General features: G+C 37.9%; 1 protein-coding gene across 4 annotated transcripts in view; it reads left to right on the top strand.

Annotated features, from left to right (window-relative positions):
- The window catches only part of cspg5b (chondroitin sulfate proteoglycan 5b), a 36,157-nt gene that overhangs the window by 1,353 nt on the left and 24,624 nt on the right, over positions 1–10,180 (top strand). The gene's annotated exons all lie outside the window — the stretch shown is intronic.

Genomic DNA, 10,180 nt, shown 5'->3' with positions numbered 1-10,180 from the left:
TAACTAATTAACTCACGGTCTGCTATTTTGAACTGGCGGTGAATCATCTTTTATCAGTGCTGATTCGATTCGATCCGATTCATTTGAATCCATTGGAAATGGATTGGACATCTTTCACCGTCAATGGCACATCAAATGTGATTATTAATAGCCACTATACACCAGAGGTGGGTATTAACGCATTACATGTACTCCGTTACACTTTTAGAGAAAAATGTACTTCTAAGAGTAGTTTACTAAGTCATACTTTTTACTTTTACTTGAGTCGATTTGTGAAGAAAAAACGGTACTCTTACTCCGCTATTTTGGGCTACACAAGAGTCTTTACATTTTTCCACTATATTCTACATATTAGATTTATCTTTTTTTTTGCCAGCAATGCCAAGAGTAGCTCTAACAATTTCACCAATGAGACGTCGCAACAATAATCACATGACTCCATTACACCAATCAGAAGCAAGCTTGCCGTTCTATGATCACGCCAGCCTGTTCAATCACGTGGCTTCTTTAAAGCACAGTAAAAAATGAAGTATTTGACATAGAGCACTGCCCTCAACATGACTTGAAAAGTTTTTATTTGGCGCCGATTGACCAAAGAAAACCGGAGATATGGTCCTTTTAATTTCATAATAGTAACTATAAAAGAACTATTCACTATTTAAAATAGGAACTATTTTTCCACTAGAGGGCACTCATGCTCTTTGGATGAAAAATGCTTTATTTGTGACTTTTTTTTTTCTCTCACAGGAATTCAATGATTTTTTTGGGGTGTATTTTTTGGCTTGATGTAGTGATATAATGGGTTAGTGTACACTATCATTATGACAACAGTTCATATAGATAAGTTTGTGCTGAGATAAAATCAAACAAAAAAAGGCAGTTACTCACAATGTTACTCATTACTTGAGTATTCTTTTCACTGGATACTTTTTTAATTGTACTTGAGTACATTTTTTGGATGACTACTTTTGCTTGAGTAATATTATTTTGAAGTAATGCTACTTTTACTCGAGTAAAATATTTGGCTACTCTACCCACCTCCACTACACACTGTCATAAAAATGCAGTAGCACTGTCAAGAGATTTCAAAATGAATTGAATTATTATCGTTAATCCCATTTATAAAATCTGCATATGACTCCTTGACAGGAAAAAAAGATGAAAATTTACATTAAAGCAGTAAATATTACCTTAATTATCTTTTTGGCTGCTATTTGAACTAGCAGTGAATGATTATTTTTCAGTGCCATCGAGGGTGATAGACGTTTAATCCATTTGAACTTTGTCAAAATGGATTTGACGTCTATCGCTGTCAATGGCAGACGATTAATATAGTTTTGGCAAAGATAGAGTGTAAGAATGGTGATATGCTCAAGCAGAAACACATTTTCTGCAAATAATCTCAATTATTTTATTAATAGATTAATGCAATTTAACCCCTTATTTTCAATTTCCGACCTCAAATTGTCACATATTTGACGGTGATAGGCATCCAATTAATTTGAAACGGCAACAGTTAATGTTAAAGGTGCAACAATTAATCGATAACTAATCATTTAGCAAACTAATCGACAACTATTTTGATAACCAATTAATCGTTTAGGACCTTCTTCACCTTATATTTGTCTAAATGCTCAAAATTCTAACATACATATAACTTCTCAATTGTAAATATGATTAGATTTCTTCATTATTTTCTAAGTTTTTAAGATAAAGTAGGACATGAACAAAAATCTGCTTTTACTTTCGAAAACAACAATTCACATTTTTGCCAATTTTCGGACATCTTACTGTCTAAACTAGCTTCTTAACAAGGCTGCAACAACTAATCGATTAATAAACTAGATGTCAACGAATTTGATCATCGATACAATTGTAGTCGACAGTTAAGTCAGGAAGCTGTAATAAAATAATATTTTTGACGGAAATAGTCATCCATTTTGTCTTCATTGTTACTTACAACATGCCTAAAATAACTTAAAGGTAAATTGTGAAGGTAATTGAAAAAAGTGACATTTATCCGTCGGATGAAATGATTATGAAAATAATTGTTAGTTGCATCCCTAATTAATATTAAAATAATTCATTTACAGAACAAATTAAGACATTAAAGCAATTAAGATCCTGATTATGACTCTAATGAACTTATTATGTGCCATTTATGGTGAAAGACCAAACCATTTTGACTTTGGGTGCTGCCAGCCAGCGAATGATTTTGTTTCTGTGCCATTGACTGAGCTAGACAAGTCAAATGTGGGGTGCCTGGCAGTGGTCAATTAACAGAAAAACACTTAGATTACCAGTTAAAGTCATGCAATTAAAATCCTTAAAGCACAACATATGACTTATATTAACTCACTAGCTGCCATTGGCGGTGATAGACATCCACTCCATCTGTTTCCACAGTGGTTCTTAACCTTGCTAAACGTACCGAACCCCACAAGTTTTACGTGTGAATTCACCAAACCCTTCGAAATTAGATCATAAAGCCATTTTTTTTCAAATTCAAAAGCAATATACCTAAGGTAGAAAGCTAATAATTGAGCAAATTCCTGTTCAAAATTGTTCTCATTTTGACAGAATGTTTTATAAAGAGGTCAAAATTTGAGACCACGCTGCCCATTGGTCTGTTGTATCATAGACTTCACCATTAATTGACAAGACAGCTCCTACAGACATTGTGCCACGCCTTCCCGTAGGGGGCCGACCAGGCAGAACGTTGAGTTGGCTTTCACTGCGATAAACTCAAACACACGCTGCGATCTAACGCCGGATTTAGGTGGAAAACAACGAAGGTTTTACGATGTGATTTGCTCGAGGGTTCAAGTTAATTACTATATTAAATAGCACTATGCATGCACTTTCAATTTAAAAAGCTTTTTGTTTTGTGACGGCTGCCATGTTGGATTACACAATTTTAGCTTGAAATATTTACGTAAAATGAATGATAACTGCCCCTTTTTTTGCTTTTAACCAAGAATCTAGACTGTTCTATGTTCATATCTTTCGAAATTCCAGGATTAAATATTTATTTGCAAGAATTTTCAACTTAAAAAGCTGTTTTGTGATGGCCGCCATGCTGTATCCATACATAGTAGCGTAACTTTACATTCAGGAAATTTTCGGCCAACTGCCTGTTTTTGGGCAAAAAAGCAGTAATTTAGACATTTCTGCATCCATACAAAAAAAAAAATCGCCTTTTACATTTTTTATTTCATGAAACATTTCAATCGAAAAACAACGGTCCGCGACCCGACCCCGGAGCAAGCGGAAGATGATGGATGGATGGATGGATGGATGGATGGATGGATGGATGGATGGATGGATGGATGGATGGATGGATGGATGGATGGATGGATGGATGGATGGATGGATGGATGGATGGATGGATGGATGGATGGATGGATGGAACGAACAACGGTTTTCTGTCAAATTTTTCACCCTATCAGAAATTGTTACTTTGCGATTCTGCGAACGCGCGCAGTCTTAAAAATATCCGCGAATGCAGTGGTTACTCAGTAAACACTGCAAACTTTCTTTAAAGAAAGGAATATTAATTTACATTTGATCATGGACAGACATGTAGGAAAGTTCTCTTCAGACACATCCCCCCATGTTGGCTGCACACAATAACTGCACGCCACTCTCTCACTGTTAACGTCGTCGCAGTGTCGTTAAGCATAAATTTACGCCATTTTCGTGTTGCACATGTATGTTTATGATGTAACGTATTTATTTAGCACCTTTGGATAACACTCAGAGTCCAACTGAATGTAAAATAGTGATTATTCACCGCCACAAAAGCTTTGGTTGCAAAATATTATATGGGTGCAAAATTTGGCAGTACACCGGCAAGACGTTCTGAGGCAATAGTAACATTGGAATTCAACCTAAATAAGTTGTGATTGTATAGAGAAAAAAAGCAAATTTTGCTTTTGTTGAGTAAAATTTAGATGGTTCTGCATGTTTTCCTCAAGTATTAAGTTTGATGTGAAAATTGAGTGATTTATTAGCTGTTGAAAATTTGCACTAAATAAAAATAGATGAAGTTGCTATTTTGGGCAAAAACCCATATGATATTTTAAACATTGCGGTTGATCCTTAAAATATAGGTGATTATCTCTGCATTTGGGGATTTTTGTGCATCTAGCGTAAAATTTGAGAATTTTATAGCCATTTTAAGTTTTGTTAATACTTTTATAAAAAATAATGAATCAGGATTTTATGGAGGAGCGACTTTGAATTTTTTTTTTTTTTTTTTATGTCGCTGCTTATAAAGACTCATATATGCCTAAGGGAGGTGCCTGTTTTTGGTTTTAGATCGCGAGTGACTTTGGTTTTGAAAATATTTGAATTTTAAGTTTTTGAAAATAGGTCCCCTACGGATCGGCTCTGAGCCCCGTGTCTCGTCAACTGACAGTGAAGTCTATGGTTGTATTCCTTCATACCAAGTGCGAGTCAACCTTCCACTGAGCAAACCAGTTCCTCCTCGCTTCAGATCGATGACTAGCAGTTAAAAGAAATTGATTAAGACTGCAAATTGGTAGCAAACCAGTCCAAAATCTGGTCTTAAACGCCACTTTGCCTAGATTTAATCGCAGCGTGCAAAAAATAAGGCTCTGCGTTTCTTTTTTTTCTGCGTTTGCCGAACCACTTAGACTGACTCACTGAACCCCTGGGGTTCGATCGAACCAGTGTTGTTTTTGGCAGCCCTTTTAATTTTCGTTTTAATCTTAGTCTTTTGGAAAAAAATACTTATTAGTCTTAGTTGTATTTTAGTCATTCCAAAATGTATATGTCTTTGTCTAGTTTGAGTTGACGTACTCAAAACAGTAAATCATTTTCAATTATTTATACCCACCTAGGCACCATGTACTGTGTGTAAAAATGTTGTCCGAGAGTTTAAGAGGACCCCTAGCAGTTAGCACTAGCCTAATGCTAACGCGAATGCTATGCTAATACTACGAGTTACATTGATGTGTGATGATCACTCAGCACAGATCCTTTAAAGGCTAAAGCAACATTGCAAGGTAAGAAAAAAAATCCTAATGCGTTTTGGAAAAAAAGCAAGCCTGGAGAGGAGAGGATACCGGTGAGTTGGGCGCGCAGCACATCACATGAGTGACACACCCAGACAATGCTAAGATGCAAGCTAACAACACAAAAAATGTCACACATTGTGAACATGTGTCAGAAACTATGGCGCATTTTCGTCTCTTTTTCACCTCGCAAGACGAAAACTGGCATTCGTCTTGTGTTGTTTTAGTCTCCCAAAACACGTTCTTAGCTCGTTATCGTCTAATTAGCGTCATGAAAAAAATTGTTCGTCGCAGAAATATTTTAGTCATCGTTGACGAAAACAACACTGCATCGAACCCAGGTTAAGAACCACTGAACTAGGAGAATCTAGGCGTGAATGATCGTGGTTCTGTGCCATTGACGGTGATAGATGTCCCATCTATATGAACTGGGAGTGGCTGTCATTTTAAAAAAATGAGATTAAAAGTGAAATTAACGTGATTACAATCCTTAATGCACTAAATGTGACTTTAATGAACTCATTGTCTGACATTGAGGCTACTAAATAATTATGTTTCAGTGCGAATGACAGCGATAGACGTCCAATCCATTTGAACTGGGAGTGTCTGTCATTTTCTAAAAAATTATATTAAAAGTGAGATTAACGCGATTACAATCCTTAATGCACCAAATTGGATTATAATTAACTCATTGGCTGACATTGAAGCCACTAAATAATTATGTTTTAGTGTAGTAATTATGACAGCGATAGGCGTCCAAATGGATTGAACGTCTATCTTCCTCAATGAGTTAAAACCAGCGATGGCTTGTGAAGGAGCGTGTACGAGGCCACCGCCAGTCCAACTCACTCGTTACCATGGCGACTAGACAAGGTGAACACAGAGTGGCAGTTAAAGGCACATATTTCAAAGAAATTCAATTTTAAACAGCAGAGGCTCGTAAATTCAAATTTTTCATCCGTCACCATCAAAACAAATAGTTGGAGTCAACCGTAATCAGTTTTGCCGAAACATGTTCTTTTCAAGACTTTTCACTCTGCTTCACTTTTGTTTTTTGGGGGGGTTAAATTTTGGCATGCATCTGAAATGCGAGGCAGGCTAATTGATTAAAAAACAAGAGCGGCAGCAGCGGCAAACACTGGATTCTCTGTTTTTCCCGAAGCTCCTTTCAACCTGCCACCTCTTTGCATCTCACCATGGCAACTGCGCCGCGCGTGCGCGTGACTCTCACGCTTTCCTCGGCCACCGTTAAGGTTTCCTGCCTGCGGGCACGTTTGGACGCTCTGAATGGGTTGCCTGACAATGAGCGACCATTTTACTGAGCAAAAAACGGACGTATAGATTAAGATATTCGTCCAGTATGTCAATTTCTTTCTGCCCTGGATGTCTTTTTGTGTGCAGGCGACCCCTAACCTATGCCTCTAAATCCTAATCTAAGTAATCCTCACCCAGTCTTGGTCACCAGAGAACATTAGTCAGTCATCGGGTGTGTCTAATCCCGCGTCGTCACACTTTGATTACACTGCAGTCTTGAACTCGTGTTTTGGATGTCATTCGCTGTAAATCGCTTGACCTTTGAACCTTTAACCTTTTCATGCTAAAAACCCTTACAAAGGTACTCAGTTGACTGGCATTGACGGCGCTAGACGTCCAATTCATTTAGACTGGGAGATTTTGAGACATTTCCAGGTCACTTACCATATTTTTGAGGCTATAAATCGCAGTTGTTTTCATAGTTTGGCTGGGGGTGCGACTTATACGCTGGAGTGATTTATGTGTGAAATTATTAACGCTAGAGATGTCCCGATCGACGATCGATCGGGTCCGATCACGTCATTTTCAAAGTATCGGAATCGGCAAAAAAATATCGGCCATGCCTTTTTTAAATTTCTTTTTTTTTTTTTATTAAATCGTTTTCTAATTGTATTTAACGTTACAGTCATAATATGTTACACTCACCCAGAGTCGTTAGTTTAGGCTTAAGATAGGGTTATCAAATTTATCCAGATAACGGCAGTAATTAATTTTTTTAAAAATGTATCACTTTAAAATATTTAACGCAATTCATGCATGCGCTGCACGACCCACTCACGCATTGTTGCGCTCAATCTGTAATGGCGTCGTTTTAACTATATAGAGAGATAAAAGGCAGCGTAAAATGAGTAGAGTGAAATTTGGCAGCCTTTGGAGCCTTTTTTTAATTGGCCAAAGCCTTACAATCCCTCTCCCTATGATTAGAAATATCATGGGAAGCAATGTGGGGAAGCAAGGTAGCACTTGTAGCACTTGATCTTTTTCTTAACACCTAAAGTTATTTCCCAACGCAGAGAAGATATATCAATTGGTAGCACTACCCACAGTCATGGTTCCACTTCCCATCATGCATTTGGCCATGGCTACAGTATCATTTACTGAAAGCTCAACAAATACACTAGATGACAATATTTACTCACAATATACAAAGTCACATTTATCCTTTAATAATTACAAGTCTTTCTATCCGTGGATCCCTCTCACAGAAAGAATGTTAATAATGTAAATGCCATCTTGAGGATTTATTGTCATAATAAACAAATACAGTACTTATGTACTGTATGTTGAATGTATATATTCGTCCGAGTTTTATTCATTTTTTTCTTAATGCATTGCCAAAATGTATATGATCGGGAAAAATTATTGGCAATGATTGGAATTGAATCGGGAGCAAAAAAAGCAATCGGATCGGGAAATATCGGGATCGGCAGATACTCAAACTAAAACGATGGGGATCGGATCAGGAGCAAAAAAACGATCGGGATAACCCTAATTAACACATTATTATATCATTTCACATGTTATTTACCGTAATTTCCCGAATATAAGGCGCACCCGTGTATAATGCGCACCCCAAATTTACTTGTAAAATCTAGGGAAAATTATTGTACCCGTTTATAACGCGCACCCTAATTTTAGAAGAAAACAGAGCTTGTGTACAGATACAGAGATGTCATTTTACTGACTGGTGAAACACAGCACAAGCATAGCACATTGGTAGTTCAAAACATTACCGTAAACTGACAATATTTACGGTAATAATATGATTTGACAACTTCTCCAACTTACCAGAATCTAGGAGAAAACAAAACAGATGTGACTTTTCTTTTAAAGGCTGCTGTATAACTTGCTCGTTTCCTCATGATGAATAAATGTTTCTTCCATGGATTGATACGGTAAAATGAAAGTCAGATCGTAAGTCGGAAATCCGTGAGAGCTCATAGCTGTCAACACGACAGTAACAAAAGGAACTATTGTTATTTGGGTTTGAGTTTCCCGAGGGACCGATATAGTTGACGGACACAGGAAGTGTGTGTCCTTACATTTGTTATGGTCCGAATTGCGGAGCTGCAATAAACGTCGACTCAAATGAGTTCAAGAAACTAAATTCTGTGCTTTACGAAGAGTGAAAAAAGCAGAATTTAACACAGACGAAATCATTCGGCCGATTAGAGTGAAGTATTACCGAAACAAAAAGGTGACGTCACGTACCGTAATGGTCGGCAACGGGTCGCCGCATACGTTTCTTCAACACAACGTGGCCGTGTCAATGAAAAAAAATCGGTTTATATATATATGTAATACATATATATTTCTGTCTCCATCCATGTACCCGTTTATAATGCGCACCATGAGTTTACAAGTTGAATTTGGGGGGAAAAAAGTGCGCGTTATATTCGGGAAATTACGGTAGTTGTCGAATATTTTTAAAAGTCACACCGAGGATGAAGATTTCAGTGGATTTAGTGATGTGAAGTGACACTGATGGTTTGGTAAACTTATTGGCATGTTCTTTTGGCTACAAGCCCCTTTTACATCCAACTAAACACGGGCAGCCCTCACACTGCTGGCCAAAAGTATTGGCACCCCTGCAATTCTGTGAGATAATGCTCAATTTCTTCCAGAAAATTATTGCAATTTCAAATGCTTTGGTCGTAATATCTTCAGTTATTTTGCTTGCAATGAAAAAACACAAAAGAGAATGGGAAAGAAAAAAAAAATCATTCTCATTTTAGACAAAACTACAAAAATGGGCCAGACCAAGTTTTGGCACCCTCAGCCTAATACTTGGTAGCACAACATTTAGACAAAATAGCTGCGAACAACCACTTCCGGTATCCATCAAAGAGTTTCTTACAATGCTCTGCTGGAATTTTTGACCATTCATCTTTGGCCAACAGCTCAAAGTCTCTGAGATTTGAAGGGTGCCTTCTCCAAACTGCCATTTTCAGATCTCTCCACAGGTGTTCTATGGGATTCAGGTCTGGACTCATTGCTGGCCTCTTTAGAAGTCTCCAGTGCTTTCTCTCAAACCATTTTCTAATGCTTTTTGAAGTGTGTTTTGGGTCATTTTCCTGCTGGAAGACCCATGACCTCTGAGGAAGACCCAGCTTTCTCGTACTGGGCCCTACATTATGCTGCAAAATTTCTTGCTAGTGTTCAGACTTTTTAATGCCATGCACACGGTCAAGCAGTCCAGCGCCAGAGGCAGCAAAGCATTCCCCAAAACATCAGGAAACCTCCGCCATGTTTGACTGTGGGGACTTTGTTCTTTTCTTTTAAGGTTTCATTTTTTTCCTGTAAACAGTACATTGATGCCTTTTCCCTTTGCTCCTAGAGATCATTCTTCTAAAACGTTTTTGGCTTTCTCAGGTAAGTTGCCTAGCTTTTTAATGTCTCTGGGTCAGAAGTGGGGTCTTCCTAGGTATCCTGCCATAGAGTCCCTTTTCATTCAGACGCCGACGGATAGTACGGGTTGACACTGTTGTACCCACGGACTGCACGACAGCTTGAAATTGTTTTGGATGTTTGTCAAGGTTCTTTATCCACCATCCGCACAACCTTTCGTTGAAATCTCTTGTCAATTTTTCTTTTCCGTCCACATCTAGGAAGGTTAGCCACAGTGCCATGGGCTTTACACATATTGATGATACTGCGCACAGTAGACACAGGAACATTCAGCTCTTTGGAAATGAACTTGTAGCCATGAGATTGCCCATGCTTCCTCACAATTTTGCTTCTCAAGTCCTCAGACAGTTCTTTGGTTTTCTTTCTTTTCTCCATCCTCAATGTGGTATACAAAATGACACAGGACAGAGGTTGAGTCA

The sequence above is a fragment of the Corythoichthys intestinalis genome, chromosome 22 (assembly GCF_030265065.1).
Source record: "Corythoichthys intestinalis isolate RoL2023-P3 chromosome 22, ASM3026506v1, whole genome shotgun sequence".
NCBI lineage: Eukaryota > Metazoa > Chordata > Actinopteri > Syngnathiformes > Syngnathidae > Corythoichthys > Corythoichthys intestinalis.
The sequence above is the reverse complement of the archived record's forward strand: the minus strand, read 5'-3'. Positions and strand labels throughout refer to the sequence as shown.